This window comes from Stomoxys calcitrans, chromosome 2, assembly GCF_963082655.1.
Source record: "Stomoxys calcitrans chromosome 2, idStoCalc2.1, whole genome shotgun sequence".
Lineage (NCBI taxonomy): Eukaryota > Metazoa > Arthropoda > Insecta > Diptera > Muscidae > Stomoxys > Stomoxys calcitrans.
The window spans coordinates 231,183,122-231,205,109 of record NC_081553.1 but is presented as its reverse complement, the minus strand read 5'-3'; the positions used below and the strand labels follow the sequence as shown (position 1 = coordinate 231,205,109).

The 21,988-nt window shown below is 34.8% G+C and overlaps 1 protein-coding gene and 1 long non-coding RNA gene across 6 annotated transcripts in view; one reads left to right on the top strand and one right to left on the bottom strand.

Annotated features, from left to right (window-relative positions):
- Positions 1 to 2,125: 2,125 nt before the first annotated feature.
- On the bottom strand, positions 2,126 to 3,393 carry LOC131995069 (uncharacterized). The gene is made up of 2 exons (XR_009397122.1): positions 2,548 to 3,393; positions 2,126 to 2,488 (listed from the first exon to the last, which is right to left on the bottom strand). It is a non-coding gene; the product is annotated as an uncharacterized LOC131995069 (long non-coding RNA).
- Positions 3,394 to 8,258: 4,865 nt separating this feature from the next.
- The window catches only part of LOC106089842 (E3 ubiquitin-protein ligase TRIP12), a 49,398-nt gene continuing 35,668 nt past the window's right edge, over positions 8,259 to 21,988 (top strand). For 2 of the 5 annotated variants that reach the window (XM_059362819.1, XM_013255936.2), the window contains exon 1: positions 8,259 to 8,541. The gene's annotated coding sequence lies outside the window, so the exon portion shown is untranslated. The remainder of the gene's footprint in view (positions 8,542 to 21,988) is intronic. The other 3 variants (XM_013256250.2, XM_013256177.2, XM_013256095.2) reach the window with 2 other exon arrangements.

Below are 21,988 nucleotides of genomic sequence, written 5' to 3'. Positions count from 1 at the left end.
GCCATTCATCCAAAAAAAAAATCTAATGATTTAGATTTTTCAGCCATGACTGATAATTATGTGTACACCTTTGTTTTCACCAATACTATTACAATGACCATACATCAGATGTGCCATGTAAACTCTGCATTAAAGTTTGCTCATCCACCTAAATATGTACATACAGCGGTCAAAAAAAGTATTCATCATTCAATGTTTTTTTTTTAATAAGTCTACAAAAGACAATTGGAATAAAAACATATTAAACTAATGATGCAGTAGTGCTTGTGTGATATATATGTACACAATTTCATTGTTTTTAAAGAAAAAAATAGTATTTATTGGAACAAAAAGGGCCATTTTACAGCTGAACACAAAAAATTAAACAAAAAAAGTATTCATCATTGCAAAAAAACAAAAAAAATAAATAACATAATTTAAAAAAATTAATACTTTGTTATTCGACCACCGCGTCTTATAACTTCTTTTAAACGGTTTGACATCGATTGGACTAATTTAGCGGTTATATTTTGGTCTATATTAGCCCATTCCTCCATTATCACCTGTTGCATTTGACTCTTGCTCGAAAAATTGCGCGTTCTCAATTTGCGTTCGAGATGTTCCCAAAGATGTTCAATTGGGTTCAAGTCGGGACTTTGAGGAGGAGTTTTAATGACTTTGGGGCAGTTATACAGCATCCACATCTTGGTATTTAAAGCAGAATGTTTGGGGTCATTATCTTGATAATATTGAAAGTTATTACCAAGCCCAAGTTTTACAGCACTATCTTTGAAATTCCTCTTTAAAATGTCAATGTAATACTTATGATCCATTACTCCATTAATAATTTCAAGATTTCCCGCTCCTGAAGCCGCCATACACCCCCAAACCATTAAACCACCTCCACCATGTTTTACAGTAGCAACTGTGTTTCGTTCTTCAAGCTCTGTATTTGGTTTTCTGTACACTATGACCTTTCCATCGCACCCAAAAAGATTAAACTTGCTCTCGTCTGCAAAAATGACTGTTTTCCAAAATGATTCGGGCTGTTTTACATACATTTTTGCGAAGTTTAGCCTTTTCACTCGGTTTATTTTATTTATAAAGGGCTTCTTACGTGCAGTTCTTCCTCTGTAACTATGCCTTTTGAGTGTATTTCGAATTGTTTGTGTAGTAACTTCCTTCCCTAAATATTCCATAGTGTTTTTACGAAGAATGGTCGCATTTGTCTTCGGAGTTTTCTGAACTTGCCGCACTAGCCAACGCACATCTCCAACTGAAAGTGCTTTTGGTCGACCAGATCTTGGTTTATTGTCAACAGTTTTCGTTTCTGTCCACTTTCTGATGATGGATTGTATAGTAGATCGTGGTCTATTTAATATTTCACTGATAGTTTTTTGAGTTAAACCATTCCTGTGGTGTTTTATTATCAAAACTTTTACCTCATCAGAAACCTCGTTTTGCTTACGACCCATTTTGACAAAAACTATATTTTCAATGAAATTAAATATTTGCTGTCAAGGGCAAAGCCTCCTTTACTAAATAAAACAGAAAAGGGGGATTCCCAAATAATATTTGAATTTGACTTTGATGATAGCACATCAATGATGAATACTTTTTTTGTTCTGTTTTTGGTGTTATTATATAAAATTGCATTTTTTGCGCTAATTAAATTTATTTTTTGAATTTATTTTAAAACATATTACGAAAAATAAACTATTGCATAAAACTGCATTATTTGTTTACTTTAAATTTTCTTCAATTACCCAAAATAAGTGAATTTATTATTAATTTTGCTAATGATGAATACTTTTTTTGACCGCTGTATATATGTATAGGTATTTACATACATAGGTATATAATTTACAATATCAATCTTTGCTTTGCCATGGGCATGTTTTTAACAAATCTGGCCATCCCGATTAATCTAAACTTTCCAATTGAAGTTTTAGTTTCATATAAAGAAGTAGAGCGAGGCTCTATCTATTTTTTTTCTTATTCCCAAATTTAAAATGAAGGCCAGACAATGCGTAGTGAAGAAAATTAATATGCAGACAGCTGTATATAGCAACAACCCACATATTATGGGTAATATTTACAATATTTCTATGTAGATACATATATAAAAGAAAGAAAATACAAGCAATATTTTTTATCAAAGTGGAGATAGGTATACATACATATTTATTTATGAGTATTCATACATATGTTTGTGGCAATTATTATGATTTCCATCATTGTATTCGTTCGTCGCGGTTTTGGTTATCATTTTCAAAGTCAGTCGTCACTCCACCACCGTCATATGGCAAATTGATTACAACAAAAGCTAATAGGTTAGGTATGATATTCGTTGCTATCATTGATCATAGCCCAGAAAAAAACTTAAACCCCATTTCATACAATACAAAATTATTCAATGTGTTGTCCGACAACTATGCACTTGGGGGGAAATTCTGTGTGTGCATGGGTAGGAAGTGTCAGTGGATTTTTAGAAAACAAAAACGAACAGCTGAAATAAATGCTCAATGTAAAACAGATGTACATATGTGTATATATGAAAATACGTACATGTATTCTTTAAATAAGCAACCAAAAACCCGTTCTCACCACTAAACATTCAAAAAGATCGACTCACAATCAGCTGATCACCACTCTGTACTCACTGTGCTGCGCTGCGCTGCTCTGCACCGCAAAGCATCAAAACAATAGAATCGAAATAGTTGCTTGCTTCCTTTTCCCCATTTTTAATATTTGTCGTATTCTCTTTTTTCTCTTTACAGGTAAGTTACGAACAACATATTGTATTATAGTCGCTCAAAGCAATACAAAATAAAAACGTTGCCCTCTACAAAATAAGTAAAACACAAATAGGCAACGCGAAGGTATGTCAAATAGAATATGCACGTTCTTGTACACTGAGAGCGTTAATCAAAATCACGAATACATTATAAAATGGCGAACGTCATGGGGTACGTTTTCGGCAATCTAGGTTTCTTGATTGCCACAACGTTCTGCATCGATTCAGCATTTTCTAAACTTTGGAATGGGTTGGTGACTATAGGCTTGGCAGATGATCGGGATTATCCCGAATTTTAATTGCTATTCCGACACCCGACTCTTCGGGAAAACTAAGGGAAAATATCGACTCTTGGGGCCTGAATATTGAACGGTTACCGTTTCCACATATATTTCGATTGTGTTGAAACTTGGTACAGTTATGATTTTATTCTCAAATACAAGATTGCCAATCAACGTTCCATTAGGAACAGTGGCAAACGATTTTTTACTTTATTTCGTGTAGTCGATTTGTTATTCAAGTTCATTAAAGTTTAGAATGGTGGGTTAATTTGCCACTGAAGTAGAATCAATGTCAAATATTGGCGATATACATCCAATTTCGGTATAATCCCATGACGAAACAATTAAAGGTGTTCTCATTTGTACAACAACCATAAATAATATGGCGCAATCTGCCATCTTATTATCAAGCTGAACGTACTTTTGCCAACACACGCAAAGAAATTTGTGTGCGTTTGCGCACATGGGCAGAGAATATGCAAGAAAGAAGATAACAAAGAGATTGCAAACAAAATCTGTCATCTAAATTCCGTCAAACCTGGCCAGCTGTTAACGGCTGTTCGCTTGAGACCAACTTTTTAAATCTGCCTTGGTATAATCCAAAGGAGATAATCACAAGTATTTATTATTATTAATTATAATTCAAATTAACAATAAACATTTAAAAACTAAGCACTAGCGTCTAAAGCTATCGGAGTATATTCATTTAAATTCGATTGATTTGAAATGTGGGTATGTGCTAGCTCCCTCTACTGCAGTGCACTTACGTCCACTTTTCATTTCATTAATTTGAATGTGATCTAGCGATGTTTGTCTCTGACGAAAGCACGGTATCTTTGGAAGGTGTAAAACTAAGAACTTAAAATTTTGCACAAATATTTCTTGTTAGTGTAGGTCGGCTGGGATTGTAAATGTCGGTCCATGTTTAGATGTAGCTACCATATAATCTTATCTGTCGAATTGACTACTTAAGCTGAAAGAGGCTGCAGTTATTATCCAACTAGGATGAACGTTTCAAAATGGTGCTTTTATGATATTGTTTACGACTTTCAACCTCCATCGGCCCATAATGCTGAGTTTACATGGTACATCTGATGTATGGTCATTACAATAGTATTGGTGAAAAAAGGTGTATGCGTCACATGTGCACATAACCATCAGGTATGGCTGAAAAATCAAATCATTTGATTTTTTTCGATGAATGGCTTCTATCGATTACCGTTTACAAAGAAATGTGTAATCATTAATTGACAGATATTGAAAAACATGTTCTGTGGCAAATAAAATTAGGAATTGTGAAGTAAAAAATGAAAAATTAAATAAAATCAAAGAAAAGAAAAAATCGATGTACCGTTTTTGGCAAAACCTGTAATCAAAACGTATACACGATCAATACGATCATGATTAACGACGTCTTTCGATTACCGTTTACAAAGAAATGTGTAATCGTTAATTGGCAGATATTGAAAAACACTTTCCGCGACAAATAAAGTTAGGAATTGAGAAGTAAAATATTAAAAATTAAATAAAATCAAAGAAAATAAAAAATCGATGTACCGTTTTTGGCAAAACCAGTATACGTATACAAGATGAGTACGATCATGATGTGCCGTCTAAAAGGGCCATAACATGTTGCTCCCCTAAAAACTGGTTCTCCCTTTTGATTTCTAGAATTTTAGATTGCCCAATTTGTATTCGATTTGGCTGAAATTTTACGTTATATCTATATAGGCCTTTAGGGGTTTTGTATGTAAGTATCTGCCAGACTAAATAAAATCCACTCTTACTTGAAAAAAAAAATGATTTTGACTTAGGATTTTTTTGGAATCTCTACTACCCGGATTTATAGTATAGTATTGAGTTCTGGACTTATTGCTTTGAGCGCCTGGCTGGCCGCTCCAAAATTTGTAAAAAATTTCTTATTTATAGTTGTTTTTACAAATTGTACATACCTACATACATATAATTCAATCTTTCAATTTGTTTTGAGCCCTTGAAGAGTAAGCTACGAGATATGCCGATTTTTGGCTTCAAAAGTAGCATAGTGCCGATTCAATTCGATTAAAAATGTACTATGTGCAAATACGTTTGTCTACTTCTGTATGTATGTGTATATTCTTAATGTCATAAAATTCTAAGACTATCTGACCGTCCAATATCTCTCCATCCATCTGTAGGAATCCATAAATTGTTTTTTTTTTTAGCAGTTTGTTGTATTCTACGTTTCGTCTGCTTTACTATCTTGAGTATCCAGATCATGCCTTGTAGTCCTTGGAAAACGTCCGCCTCCCATTGCACCTAAAGAAATTGACATCCCCCGGCAAGGCAGAGTAGTTCTGGCTCAACTACGATCCGGCAGATGCAGCCACATAAACTCCTACAGAGTAAGGATTGAAGCCGAAGTGCAGGGCCACCGACACACGTCACCTATTTAACTGCCCAGATCCGCTCTGGACGCACCCATCTTAGTCGCAGAGTTCCTGGATCCATAGATGTAATGTATTGAGATGAAAATTGACGCAGAAACTGTTTTTACAATAGGCAGGTTAAGTTCGAGTCGCAGTCGCAGAGTTCCTGGATCCATAGATGTAATGTATTGAGATGAAAATTGACACAGAAACTGTTTTTACAATAGGCAGGTTAAGTTCGACGATGGGTTTTATTAGCATATGTCTTGATGTGATGAATTTGAGAGCTGAAATTGTCGATTCTTGCTTTATATCGTCTCACTAATTCTGGCGACATACATATGTGAAGTCTTCAGCCATGTTAAACTTCTCTACAATTATGTATAGCTCAGCGGCACGTCGTCGACACACAGAAAAGAGTTTCCTTTTATTTGAGGTAAACACTTGAAATAGGAGCGCTCATTGTTCGTGGTCCAATTTGTCATCAAAACCGTAGAAAATATGTTCCATCTTTACTAGTTTACCTTTACGAGTCCGTATTTGCCAGTAGTTAGTTCTTACTAAACTATAAATATATAAAATAAAAATCATTCAATGCTATATTCTAATAAAATATAATAGTTTTTAACTACGCACCACCCATTTTTCTAAGTTTATTCCCCAACATTTTATCTCTAGGTTACGATTTGGCCATACATTCGTGCGTTGTATTTAAACAAGCCAGTAAATAGCCTATGGCAAAACGGAAAGTAGACACCCGCATTGGCATAGAATTCGAAGGGTTCGGAAGGAGAGATGTGGGATGTCTGTAGTTGTGCTTCTCAAATTCTCGCTGTGTGTGCGATGATAAAAAAATAACAAACACCACACGGCACATTGCACACGTTCCACTCAAAGCTCATGTAATTGAGTGAAATAGCTTGACAGTTTTTGTTGTTGTTCAAAATGTGGTGACTACGATGTTATAGTAGTACACATCAAAAAGTTCTACGTAACTGCATTCTTTGTCTGTCAGATATTTTTCAGTGAATTTTATAGGTATTTAATATAAAAACTAAAGTCAATAACAAAATGGCAACAGGGTTTATAATTTAAAAATCTGATTTCAAATTTAATAGACCACGTTGGGGACTTATTCAGCTATAAAACAAAATATTCAATAAAATGTTCGTATTTCGCAAAGAGAGAGAGGGAGTAGCAAGACTTAATTCTTCAATTATTGTGGATTCTTTTACTTTATTGAATTCTGTTGAAAATATAGTTAATAAATTGGGCGTTTATTGAGTAAAAAGTTATAGAAAAATATATTTTGAGTGGTAAGCTTAATGACTGTTTGACAGCTGTGAAAAAATGTGTGAAAATCGGGGTAAAGGCAAAATTATATTTTAGTCGGAAAAGAAAATTAAAAGTACCTATCTCATAAATTCCTGTTTCAGTATGTTTTACTTTGGGTGAACAAATTAAATATGGGTTTTCTTAATTTGTATACTCTCCCCCCGGATCAATGCTATCAAACATACTCAAGTGTAATTTTCACAATAATGCTCATACATTTTCTGGTACAGTGGGCCCTAAAATATATTAACAAATTAAACTTTTATCAAATTTTCAACGTGGAACCTGTGCCAAATCGTATAAGAGGAAAAGGGTAGCCAAAAATATGACGTTTTATGTGGTGAATTTTATTAAACCTAGGTGTATTATGATTTTTGACAGCAATGCAAATGAAAGCAATGATGTTTATAGAGCGACGTTACATATTGCTAGCTGTGAGTGAATACGCATGTCTTATGCCTGCGGTAATTGCTAGTTGCACAATCTAGTAATTTCGTTTGCAAATGCAAATGCAAATTTTACCCATGAACATTCTACTAAGCAACGGGCAAACTTCTCACATATCAATGAGTGCAGTCCGATTAAAGTTTTAAGCTCAATGATAAGGGGCCTCCTTTTTATAGCCGAGTCCGAAGGCGTGCCTAGTGCGACACCTCTTTGAAGAGAAGTTTTAGATGGCATAGTACCTCACAAATGTTGCCAGCATTAGGAGGGGAAAACCACCGTTGAAAATTTTTTTCTGATGGTGATAGGCGGACATGCTAACCTCTGCAGTACGTTGGCCTCCGTCTGTAACACTTGAATGTTGGTCTGGGGCCCCCAATGTACATATGTACATTATATATACAGTAAAGGTGTTTGAATATACTTTTATTTGACAAAGTACTAGCAGCCATATTCACAAAATTTATTGAAGCCTTAAAATAGGTTTATTTGAGAGTTAGATAAAGTAAATCTGTCAAATAAAATTATTTCAAATCTGCATTAAGTTTTGTGAATAATTGTGTTAGTTGTTTTCGGCCGAACAACGGAAACTCAAACAAACAAAATTTTGTAAGAAATGGCAATAAACTCATACAAATTATGTTTAGTATGACCCAAGATACAGTGTCCAATATATTATGTTGCCAAGCGTGATGAGCGAAAACGTATAAACAAAGTCGTTGCTTTAATCGACTTTACACGACTGAAATCGATTATTAATAATGAAAAAAAACGAAAAGTATTTTTTTCTACACAAAAATCGACTTCTTATGATCGAAAAAAATTGACTATCGAAAAGTTGAATTTTTGCAAATAGTAAAGTCGGCATTTTGATTATCGAGAAATGTAGAATTTTCATATAATTGAAAAAAGTCGACAATTTTAACCACAGAGCCCACTGTGTCTTTGAGTGATAAACAAGCACGAGTGACTTGGACTCACTAGTTTTGCAGAGAAATTCAACTTTGTCAGTCTTGATTTGGCATTGCGAGTGAAACGTCGTTCAGAAGTGCGCGGACAAAGACAGTAAAAACAACAACAACAAAAGATGTGAGAGTAAAATACAAAGTGAAAAAGAGAACAACGCGACAGTGTTAATAAATACCCCAATCTCTCCAATACAATATAAGAAATAAATGAAAAATCCATATTTTGTGCTTTTTTATGAGAAAAAAAAATCAATAAAAAAAATTATCAAATTAATAAACTAAAAATTCAACAGAGTGCATAGTCGAGTCTGCCGTTGAGAAAACTTCAGGTAGATACACAACTTTCACACAAGGATGCCCAGTTATATAAAAACGAGAGCAGCCAGCCTGCTCTGTTGGCTTTCTTGCAACTCAAGGCAGGCCTCAACGATAATTCCTCTATAAGGCGTAGACTTTATTTTCACACATATTTTTTTTGTTTTACATTTTTCTCGTTTGCCATCGTGCACTTATGGTCAATTTTTGTGATTTTTTTGAAACTCGCCTTCAATTTTTCTCCACATTTGTTGTTTCTTTGCCATTTTAAGCCACATACTTTTTACCTTGTCGTCATGTTTTTGCCATATACATTTATGTGTGTGTGTATGTATTTATGACATACCTATATGTGTATATACGATTTATATACACAGAAGAAATACTGAATTTCATTATATTTTGTATTAAAAATCGTACATGTTGATGATATAATCGAAAATATCGAGGTGGTGGCATTTACGGGAACAAATTCTGCGATTTGTTTATAGAAAATGGGTGAAAAATCATTGATTTAAAAATATTCTTTTGTTTTTCTCCCTTGATATTGTGTATTTTGTGCATTCTCGGTGTGTTTCTGAGGTAGAGAAAATTTTGTTGCTGTTTTGAGTTGTCTCATTTTTTATGAGTGTATATGTGCTGCTGCTGATGAGTATTCGACGAAGACTGAAAAGTAGTGGAATAACAACACGACGGGTCACAGTGAATAAGCAGCCTAGCAGCAGCCTCATGCAATGTTTGTTTTATTTTTCTTACTTCTTTTTTATTTTTGGGGTCCCGTCTTTTCTCCCGACATTTCTTGGAGATAAATATCCCCATCCTCTTCGAATTCGTCTACATTGTATGACTGTTTCCGTCTTTCCATGTTGGTGGTCGTCGTCTTAATTATCATTTCTTCTTTGGTACCCCGTTTAAAGTCCCATGAATTTGACTTTTGCTCATCATTTGAATAAAGTATTAGAAATTATGTGTAAATATTTGTTGTCTTAAAGAAGGGTATCATTTAGAATGCCCCCTAAGTTTCTGTTGTAAATAGCACTAGTTGGACGAATTGACTGAATGAAATCAAACCCTTTCCAGAATCATAGTCCCAATACGCCATTACGTCTTCATTCTCAACGCGTTTTATTCGTTATGAGAAAAGGGTGTTATCTATCGAATGAAAACTGTGCTAACTTGAAGGGTATGATATATGATTAATTAGTTGTTAATTAATATGAATAATAGTTAATAGACAATATCGAAGTGAGAATATATAGTGTCATCCAGCGGAGGACAACTAAATCCTCCTCGGAATGACAATATATATTCTCTCTTTTTAAACTCAATAGAGTGCAATTGAAATAAATTTGTATTTGTCATCGCTTAAAACATGTAATCAAAATCAATGCACGGGTTAATGCATTCGTGCGTGAATGAGCATACTCACGGCAGTACATTACTTCGACACCCTCCGACCTTTTATTCTCTTTTATTCAATGAGAAGTCATAAAATGTGCTGCTAATAAGAAGGTTTGTGCTGTGAATTTGTTGTATTTAGATGGTTTTAGGTGTGTTTTATTTTTGCGGTGTATTCATATCGATATTTAGTATGCACATGTGTAGACTCCAAAAGTCGAAATTTTTTCATATTTTTCTGTAATAGTTGGAATGGCCACAGAAAGTTAGGATAATCCTGACCATAAGGCAAGCCTAACCGGCTCTGTAGTTCTTTAGAGTGCAAAATACATTTTATCATTTCAGTTCTTGACTTCGTCTCCCACAAGACCGGTTTTATTTAAGCTTTGTGAGGTACTATGCCATGTAAAACTTCTCTCCAAAGAGGTGTCGCACTACGACACGTCGTTCGGACTAGACTATAAAAAGGAGGCCCCATATCATTGAGCTTAAACTTGAATCGGACTGCAGTCATTGATATGTGAGAAGTTTGCCTCTGTTCCTTAGTGGAATGTTCAGTGGCAATATCTAAATCTGTACCGATTTTTAATGAAATTCACCAGTAATGTCGAGAGTCAAAAAAATTCTTCCTGCCAAATTTGGAGAGAATCGGCTAACAAATGACTACTTTATTGCATTATTACTGCAAATTGGTCGAACATATGTATGAGAACTATATTTAAATCTTAACCGGTTTCTATGAAATTCGCCAGTAATGTTGAGAGTCATAAGAAAATCGTTCCAGCCAAATTTCGAGAGAATCTGTTAACAAATGACTATTTTGTTTTATTATTATAACAAACCGGACGAACATATATATGGGAGCTATGTCCAAATCTGACCCAATTTTTTCCATTTCCAATAGGCTTCGTCTTTAGGCCGAAAAACATTACTATACGAAATTTTAAGACGATTGGATGAAAACTGCGACCTGTACTTTGTACACAAATTAACATGGACAGACAGACGGACATAGCTAAATCGAATCAGTGATTCTGAGTCGATCAGTATAATTATCAATGGGTCTATCTCTTCCCCTGCTTTGCTACAAACAAATGAACTAAGTTATATTACCCTGTACCACAGTAGTGGTGTAGGGTATAAATATTTACTGGTCAATATTCATTTTCTAAGCTGCTCTGGATTGTTGCTATACTGAAACAGAGAATTCTTAGTGTGACTGTTTAAAGTACGGTACATACTCAAAAAAATTTAAGGTCTCAGCCTACATGCATACATACATATTTACTTGCATGGGGCGGTTTTATTGTCATGTGCTTCGTCTTTTTAACAACAGAGAGAAGCATGGCAATTATGGTTTATTCGGTTTTTATCTCTTTCCTATGTTGCAAGTTTTTTTTTAGAAATTCTACTTCAGTTCTTATTGTGTCCGAACAAATTGAGATTAATTTTGATATGATTGCTTTTTTGGGTGTTTTGTTGTCATTATTATTTTAAGGTAGTATTTTTTAAATTGGCATCGTTTTTGGTTTAGTTGGTGCTATTGTATGATGATGACGATGGTGGTGTGTGCCACATAAACGGCCTTGAACTCATTTCTCGACTATGGCTGCCAAGTTAGTCAGAAGTGAAGCACAGCAGCAGCCACATTTACCTATGTAGCTGGTGAAGCGACACCATCGGTCCGCTAACCGCTCAGCCGATTGTATTCGACGAAACTATGTAAACATGATTCCGCAGAACTTGTCAAAGCAATTACCACCATATACGCCTGCCTCTAGGTTTCGCTTTATCTTGTGTACAGATGGTTGGCTGACTGACTACTTTTTGGTTGAAAAAAAAAATATATATATATGCATGCTGGTTTTGAGAAGTAGGTTGGGTTTTGTTGACTTTGCTAATAAGAGGCTACCATTAAGAGACTTAAGAATTATGGTGAAGTAGATACCTAGGTAAGTGTTGGAAAAAATTTATTCAATATCGTGTAAAAAGAATGATCCAATATCAGCACTTCCTACCACATATTGTATATTGTTCTCATTGAATAGGGAACAAAATAATGCTACCTACATAATATAGACTCTTTTTACACGAATGTGTAAATTTTTGGAAGACCAACACACTAGTACTATATTGATATCGCACCCGTTCTTAATTTTTTCCCAATTTTCTCATGTACATTCGATTAAGGAAGAGGGCATATAAGGGATCCCAAAGTCGACTTTCGAGTAATCGATTAGTCGACTTTTTGTGTAAAAAAGTCGAAGTCGACTTTCAATGGTTAAAAAGTCGAAGTCGACTTTCAATTATTAATAATTCGAATAATTGATTTTGAAATCCAAAAGAAAGCTGCACAGTTTAGAATTTAGCAAGCGACATTTTCTCGGCATGGATAAAGTATATTCGAATCCATGGACGAATCGAACAATATTTTATAGTAGCTCCCATATAAGGGTACATTTCACAAAAAGAGATTTTTGCACCGAATTTAGCGAAGTCTAGATGGAATTTAGAATAGATAGGCGGTCCGTTTTCATGTTTAGTATCATTTTAGAAATTTTAACATTCAGAGTAACACTAGTTGAAAGTACTCTAGGTAATATAGACCATTTCATGCTTGGGAACCAACCACTACGGATTCTGCTAAAAATTTATACAAAATAAATTTATTTGAATGGCATAGAATAAAATTATACATACCAAACGTCTGTCAAACCAGCAATAATTAAAGCTTCAATTAACCGAACAACGATGATCGAGATACCGGTTTACATGGGAGCTTTATCAGAATATAGACTGATTTAGACGGTATTTGGAACAGTTGTTGTAAGTCTTAACAGAACACCACATGCAAAATTTCAGCAAAATCGCAAAAAAAGCTGCTTCCAGGGGCTCAAGAGGTCAAATCGGGAGATCGGTTAACATGGGAGCTATATCTAAATCTGAACCGATATGGACCATTTGACCTACATCAATATTAAGTATCTGATCAAAAATTCAAGCGGCATGGTTTTGTGCGTTTGACCGCTATCGTGATTTCGAAAGACGGACGGACATGCCTACATCGACTCAGAACGTCGAGACGATCAAGAATATATATACTTTATGGGGTCTCAGACGAATATTACGCGGCGTTACAAACAGAATGATTAGATGAGTATACCGCAATCCCATGGTGATGCGTATAAAAAAGTGGAAAGTAAACGGGAATGTGGAAACTTTTGCAATAAGCTATTGTATATTGGCTTTGAGAAAGCAGTGTGGTGTTGATATAAAAATGCGCGATTTTGCATTTTAAATTCTTCCTAATAACTTTCCTTCATAAAGAAAGGATTATATCTTCATGGCAAAAGTCTCTACAAAAAGTCTAAACGTCTACTTTGATAAAGTCGAACAGATGACTTTTTGCAACAATAAGTCGAAAAATCGACTTTTGCTATTTTGATAAAAGTCGTAAAGTCGGCTTTTTGTTCCAGCTTGGGATCCCTAGGGCATATATCTCTCCTATCAAATGGGTGCAGTCCTGCTTTAATTTTCCCAAATGATAAGGGGCTTTCTTTTTTATTCTAAATCCGAAAGGCAACACCACTTCGTAGAAAAGTCCTAAATGGTGGATACCTCACAATTGTTACAGCATTAGTGGGAGAATAACCACCGATCAATCCCATGGCAGCCGGTTGTACGTACCGGATTGGCCCGCTGGAGTCTTTCATCAACAATAACCACCGATATTTTTTTCTATTTTTCTAATGTTCTCGTTGGCATGTTGTTACCATCTCATATTTTCACAAGTAAAATTTTTTGGTATATTAACATTCAAATTAAGTGGTATTCTAAGGATATTAAGAAAGTTATGTAAGATGTAATTATTTTTTTCTCCCCTGGTCTTTAAATCGTGTTGTTTAAAAAGTTAGGATTATGATTGATTTGTTATAGAATTGGATAAAAGTAGGGAACACTGAGTATAGAAAAGTGGCAATTTTAAAACAATAATACCTTTTGTTTTTGTTGTAGCAGTGTGTGTGTGTTCTATCTTTCGTCTGCTTGACTCTGTCGAATATACAGATCCAGCGACTAAGAATGGGGGTCCGTCCAATGGGTTCTGGGTCTGTCTGTAATGGTGGGATGTAGAAAGCACGGTTCCAAAGAAAGACGAGAAATACTGTGAAAAAAATTGTTCAATTTAAAAAATTGTAGGATGCTTTGTTCAAATGATTGCAAATGGCGTATTATAAAATATCAACTATTGATGACCGCCGATTTTTTGATATAGCAAAGGGAACTGAGTCTTCAAAAAAGACTCAAGAGGGACAAAATCTGACTGACTGGTTTTCACTCTACGCAATTTGAAGAATTGTTGAAGAATATTTTATTCGCAACAAGTCTAAGAATGGTCCCATTTCTGGCCAAGAAGTATGCACTTGCACGCTCTTAGTTTACTAAAGGACATATCAATTTGACGTACTATAATCTTTGAAAGCCATATAAAAAATCGGGGTTTAAGACCCCTATTTTTAAATAAATGAGTTTTTGGTAAACAATGGTGCGTTTTCACGTGCGCAATACAAAAGCAACTAATTGATGGTTCATATCAGTTGCACTATTTTTGATCCTGGATATACATCTAAAGGCTTATAGCGTTATTCACAAAGTAAGTAAGTTAAGTAGATTTTAAATAGGTTTATTTGACATTTCTATAAAGGAAATCTCCATTTCAAATATACGGAAAGTTCTGCGAATAAGGCCGATAGATTATATTATTATATTAAGCGAATAATTACTGACTAATTGCATTTATTTGTATATCTGAAGGTCAACAAATCTACAAAGTGGGCAAAATTCTATAAATTTGCTATCACCCATTGGTGCAGAAGTCTTTTAGCAATTTTCATTAATCTGTGTTAAGTACAAGTTTAACAATAATAAAAGGTTAATTTCAGATGTAAAACGCGTCGCTTTTGTTTTGTACGACACTGTATGTGCATGTACAACTTGTTTTGGAAACAATCATTTGGGAAAAATGTACCTATCTTGGCAATGTATTGTATATGCATATCCATTTCCATGCAATATGCCCTCTATAATGACTGGTACTATGTTCGTTTCAACACTTTTTTAAAACACTGCAAAAATCTCAATGATAACAATACTTTTATTAAAATTGTTTTATAAGTTATGTGGGGAATGTCCAACTGAACGAAATCAAAAAATTTTTTTTTGCTTCAATATCCAGGTATTATTAAAAAAAAACAATTAAAAAAAATACACAAAATGTGAACATAGTACTAGCCTTAGTATCAAATACTAAGAATAGAAACATCCTTTCAAGCTTTTTATGATGTCCAATTGACACCAACGCATTTAATACTTGTTTTGATTAATAATACTTTTGTTTTTATGCTTTAATATAGGTAACTAGTCATGGATTGGTCAAAAGAAGCAATACAAAGCTTAAATTAATAGGTACACAAGTGGCCCTATAAAAAACTACATATGTCATTTGTGTGTATGTATGTACCTATGTATTGTTCATAAGAATATAAAGCACATCAAACAACCCACATATGACTGACTATACCTACATACATACCACAAGTTTAGTTATATTCATACATACATATAAATACGAACATCGTCTCTCATGTGCATGTACAACAATACATTTTTACGTATGCTCGTATATACATACATTTTTACAGACATCAGCTGCGAATAAAGAAATCAAAGTAAAACGGCATGAAAAAATACAAAAATAAACACAACTTAAGAAAGAGACAAAATGAAAAATATAAACAAACTATTAAATACGAAAAGAAAACAGCTGATTTCAACATGTTTTTATCTTTTCGTGGTGGTGGTGTGGTGTGTTGGTTGGCCATATAAACACTCAAATGATAATTGTATATATGTGTGTGTACATACACACACTTGATATTTATGAATATATATGCCTTCTTTCTCTTTCTCTGTGGCTCTCCCTACAGCTACAACATATTGCGCTCCCCATTTCAATCTCTTCCTCATTTCAACCACAAAATTTCTTCTGTTGTCATTTTACTTTTTGTGACAAGTTATTTTTTGATTTTATTTCATGCTTCTGGCATCTCCGCTTTCAAACAAAGGGTAATTATTATTAGGTATATTTTTTGGAAGATAAGTAATTCTGTTTTTTTTTTTCTTAATTGATAAACCAATCTAGTGTTTTAAAGAAATAATGTTTTTGAATGTTTGTCGGGGGAAGGTTTGCGTTAAATTATATTCTTATAAAATATGGTTTTTTTTTTTGCCTAAATAGGTAGGCACATCATCAGAGATACAACTTTGGCAACCTTTAAAAAATAGATAGTCCAAAATAAGAGAAGATTAGAAATTAGCATGTGCATTTTCTCTGAAATATGTATTTACTTTATTATAATGTATATGAACATCAAAAAGGTGGAGTATATTAATATATTTAAAACGACAATTAGGGAACCAGATGTTATGGGAACCAACACTGCCCTGTTTACAACATGTTGGTATGTATTTGAATTGGAAAGAGAAATTGTAAAAACACATTTATTTGATTTGCCATCTCTATAGGCACTCAGTGCATTTGAGTGTTTCTTTACCAGATATATTGAGTGTTTTTAACTCTCTCTTTTTCTCTCATACTCTCCCTGAGTTGCTTTGAATTCTAAAAGCAAATAATTTATTTTCTTTTCTTGTATTGCCTTTGGATTTCTCATTCTGTTTTCAAGTTCTCATATAGATACATCAACACCAAAGGAAATAAATATTTTGAAATTAGAAAAAGTGATTACATATTTTCTAAAGTAATATTAGAAAGTGTTTAATATAATTATTGTGTTAAAACGGACAATACTGTTGTATATTTTTTCATAATTATTTGACGTAATACTTTTCCCAAAGTTCTCATTAGATTTTTCCTTTCTTCTTAGTTTGTATTAGTATTTATATACCTATATTGTATTTTGTATAACTTTGTTGATTTTAGTGCTAAAAAAACTATATAACTGTTTATTTTTATCATTGCTTTTGCCATTTTTTTAATGGTAGACATCGCAGTTAAAACTTTGTTTGTTTGCTCTAAAACTTAACAAAATAATAATTTGAAAAGCAAATAAATGCTTCAATGTTATTTGCTATTTCAATATATACTAATATAATAGACGTCAATTAGTTTCTGACGAAATGTTAAGGCATCATGTTTTTTTAACATGTACAAATATATAGGTATAGTTTATTAAAATTGCCAATTACTAGGGCATTGAGGAAAACAGCTGATGATTGAAAGCACTTCTTAAGTTGATAACTAAAGCGTCAACGTCAACGTCAGTCAAACGAAATGTTAAAATGTGTAATACAACTGAAATAAAATATGCAGCAGAGGAAATGTGTCTTGTATATAAAGGTGAGATACATTTTGGAGTCCCTAAATTATTAAGGACTTAAGGACTTAGGGAGTACTACGAGATAGCTGACACGAGGTGTTACGAAATCAAACGACCAATTTGTTTCTCAATATTTTTTGCCCATGAACATTCCCATTACGGAACAGGTAAAACGTTCCATTAAGGAACAGTTCTCACATATAAATGAGTGCTGACCGATTAAAATTTAAGCTCAATGATAATTTTATTGACACAAAAGTCAAAAATTTGTGGAATTAATCAAAATTTTAGGATCCATTCCCCTTTGTTTGACTATTTGCTCTGAGTCGTTAAAAAAACAGTTGGAAGCTGCAAGATCGTGGGAATTTTCGAACACCATGTTCTGACGAGAAAAATTTCCCAACTAAGCAATTCGTATACTTCCAAAACAATGGTATTTACTGAAACGAGCGCACGTACGAGAATTTGAGCCTTTGAACGGCTAAGCGATGTAATTTTTAGTTTTAAGTGATGGTACGAGACCACCAGTGGCCGCTATCCAATCGTTTCACCGCCTCGTAAAGCACATGTACATTAAGAATGGCTAAAAAATGTTCTGCTCTTCATTTCGTCCACACAGTGGCTGTCCAATGATGCCAACCCGATGGACTTTTCTATTTGATTTGTTTTAGAATGTGGGAACTAATGTTGCGGAAGAAGCCATTGTACGGGAATGGGTCAAAATACCGGCAAATTAAATTCGTGCAGCTTGCAACTGCTTTTTTGACCGACTCGGAGCAATAGTCAAGGCCAAAGGTGGTCACATCGAGCAAAAGTGAGTGTGAAACAATAAAAAATATATTTACTTAAAAAAATATGGTCGTTTGAAGTGGTATCATTTTGTGACAGCTACCCTTTTTATCATGAACATTCAAACTAGTTTTCGCAAAGAAATAAAAATGTAGTTATATTTTATTCTGTTAAAAATTTTAAAAATACTTTTCGTTTGTTACTGCTCTCGATATTAGTCGATTAAACCCAATCTGTTCTACTTAGTATTAAAATAAAACAGTCCTAATAATTGCGTTTTTCTTTACAAACAAGATTGCAATTACTTTGCATTCTTAGTTGTTCCTTTTTTCGAGATATAAAGACTGGAGTTGGTTATTTTTTGTTGAAGTTCGTGTACAATTTCAAAAACGAGTTCAATAACACACGAAGTTGTGATCTACTTTTGCCCCTCCCCCCTCTATTGTGTTTACCATAATCTTTAACAGTCATGGTGAACATACACCATCTCTCATTCATTTCATACATTAACAAAGAAGAATTATATACTTTTTTGTTATATACCAGATTGTAAATACATGTCAACATATACATACGTACATACATGTGTGTGGGGAAGTATCAATACTGAGTGCCCTAGTATAGTGGTGACGATGGTAGACTTGCTTTAGCGCTATGTGAGGCAAACACACTGCTGGTCTAGGCTTTAAAAAAGAAGAAGAAGAAGAAAAACCAAAACGTAACTGTTGGGATATCCAAAAGCGGAAATGCATATTTAAACATGACAACTTCGCAGTTTAGATGGGGTGGAAAAGGGGATGAATTGCGTATGGAGGTAACACCACACTCCACGTCTACCAACAACAAATGCTAGTTTCTAGGAGAAAAAAACTTGAAAGTAGCCCCCGTTAAACGGAAAGAAATCTATAACAATTCTTGCCTCGCACCTATACAAAAGAAATCTCGTTTACGGAGGCGAAAAGAAAAAGGCTTATTAAATGGCTTTTCAAAAGGAAACCAAGAATATTTTTACTAGGCTAAAACGACCTTAAATCCATCTCAACTACGACGAAGTCATGCAGAAACTTCATTGAGACAAACAAATCAAATGACAAGGCGAGCAAAACAAAGGAGTAACATCAGGTACTTTTTTTGTTACATGCTTGCTTCCGAATATTCTCTTTTATGTATTTGTGGCCAAACAAAGGAACTGAAAATATATGAATATAACATTTATTGTTGTTATTGTTAGATCCTAGGATTCTCTGTTGTATTTCTTCTACTCAACGTATTTGTATCAACAATGCATCCATCTGTGGTGCTGTTGTTTATTTCAAAACAAAAGAATTCAACTATCGGGGATGAGCGATAGTGGCTATATCACCATGAGCAGATATTTTACGCTTAAAATTAATAGGGAATTTAATTTTAGATAAAAATTTTGGGAACGCCTGAAGAAAATTGTATTTACTTTTCTTCCAGCAACAGCTTCATATCTGCTAATCTACATGAAAGTGTTGGACAGAGGGACTAATCAATAAGTTTTTCAGTAACAACAGGACATATAGGTTAGCACTGCGACATTTGTCCCCTTGGAAGGAACCTGATTGTTTTGCGGGAGAAGAACTTGAATTTTCAATGTGGCATTTTGGACTGGACGATAAAGAAACGTTCTTACCCTATACATCCGATTACTGGTTTGGGTGTATGTCCATAGTGTCATGGGGTGGATTAATATCTGCATCCTCATTTCAGCCTAACCTAACTTATCCTTTACATCTGAAAAAGAGCTATTGGGAATTTTAACTGCGTTTCGTAATGCTCTATACTGAAGAATTAGACCTATATGGTTGTTGTAGTTGTTGGAAGAGTGTGTTGTACAATAAAGTGGCAGCGCTTGCCGATGAATGATTCCATCGGGTCAATCCGGTGCGTACAACCGGCTACAATGGAATTGACCAATATGGTGTTGTGGCCTGGTGGACGTTACTTACTTTACTTTATTTGGCTATGACAGAATATTAGTTTCACCAGCCGAACGTAAAATAGCGTTCCAAGCGCCTCGATCTTCTGCGCTCATTCTAAAATCTCTGACACCAAGTTTCGAGGTGTCTCCCATCACTTGATCTTTCCATCGGACTTTTAGTCTTCCCGGTTTGCTTGTACCACCGTGTTTGTCTTTAAAAGACTTCTTTGCTGGAGCTTCTTCATCCATTCTGACAACATGACATAGCCAACGCAGCCGTTGTATTTTGATGCGTGTAACTATGCTATCATCGTTATACAGCTCGTGGTTCATACGTCGCCTATATTCTCCATTAATGCAAACAGGTCCATATATTTTACGAAGAATATTTCTCTCAAATACTTCAAGCACTGCCTCATCTGCTTTCACAAGTACCCATGCCTCAGAACCATATACCAATACGGGTAGTATCAGTGCCTTGTATAGTGTAATCTTCGTCTGTCGAGAGGAGGCCTTGTTTCTAAACTGCTTATTTAGTTCAAAGGAGCATCTGTTTGCCAGTATTATTCTTCGCTTTATCTCAAAACTGGTGTCATTCGTTTCGGTTACTGCGGTGCCGAGTTAAATTAAGTTACTGACTATCTCAATGTTGTGGTTTCCAACTTTCTCCATTTTCTTTATCTGCTCGGTTGTACAAGGTGTTTTGGGAGTTGAAACCATCCATTTCGTCTTATCTCCATTTGATACCAGATCCATTTTCACTGGCTCTCTTTCGATTCTTTCAAAGGCCGCAGTTACTACTTCCGGTGGCATGTGTTCTCTTGTGAGTAGTGTGCCATATCTATTCACATCTGCATCTCATATAATCTTCTCCAGCTGGATATTAAAGAGATCACATGATAGGCTGCCTCCTTGTCTGATTTGGTTTGTTATTAAATGGTTCGGAGAGATCTTTCCTATTCTTACTGAGAAACGCGTATCAGCAAGTGTCATTCTGCAGAGTCTTACTAGTTTTGCAGGGATACCGTACTCAGACAAGGCTTGAAATACCTTTGAACTTAAAGGAGTATCGAAAATGACTTTGCAGTCAACAAAGAGATGGTAGGTGTTGATTTGTCCTTCTCGGGTCTTTTCCAGGATTTGGTGCAGTGTGAATATCTGGTCCAGGGTGGATTTACCAGGTCTAAAGCCGCATTGATAGGGCATAATTATCTCATTGACTTTAGGTTTTAATCTTTCACACAGTACGCTCGAGAGTATCTTGTATGCGATGGGGAGAAAACTCATTCCTCTGTAGTTGGCACATTCCGTCTTGTCTACTTTCTTGTGTACGGGACATAGTATGCTGAGGTATGCGGGTATGCGTTCTTCTAGCCAGATTGCGCAGATAAGATGATGCATACGCCTTATCAGCGTTTCGCCTCCGGTCTTAAATAATTCAGCGGGTAACCCGTCGGCTCCTGCTGCTAGTTGTTCTTTAGTCGGGTCACTGCTACTTGTACCTCATTCTGACTAGGAGGTTAACATTCTATACCATCATCATTGATTGGTTCTGCGGTATACTCTTCGCCGCCAACATCGGACACTAGCAGTTGTGTAAAATGTTCTATCCATATCCTCAGCATGCTATCTGTGTCAGATGTTCTTTTTTGTCTCTGCAGGAGGATGCGTCTGCAGCAAAGCCATCGGTTTGATGTTTAATTCTGTGCAAGAATTTCCGGACTTCATTCTGACTCCTGTACATCTCAATTCGCTCACACTCACGTCTTTCCATTTCCTTTTTCTTTCTTCGTTATTGACGTTTCTCCTCTCTCCTTTTCTCCCGATAACTCTCCTAATGGACGTTACTTCAAAAATAACTTCAATTGAATGCTCACCCGGATGGCTGACTTTTCTATGCATCATAGAATCAAAAGTCTTCTTTGAAATTAAATC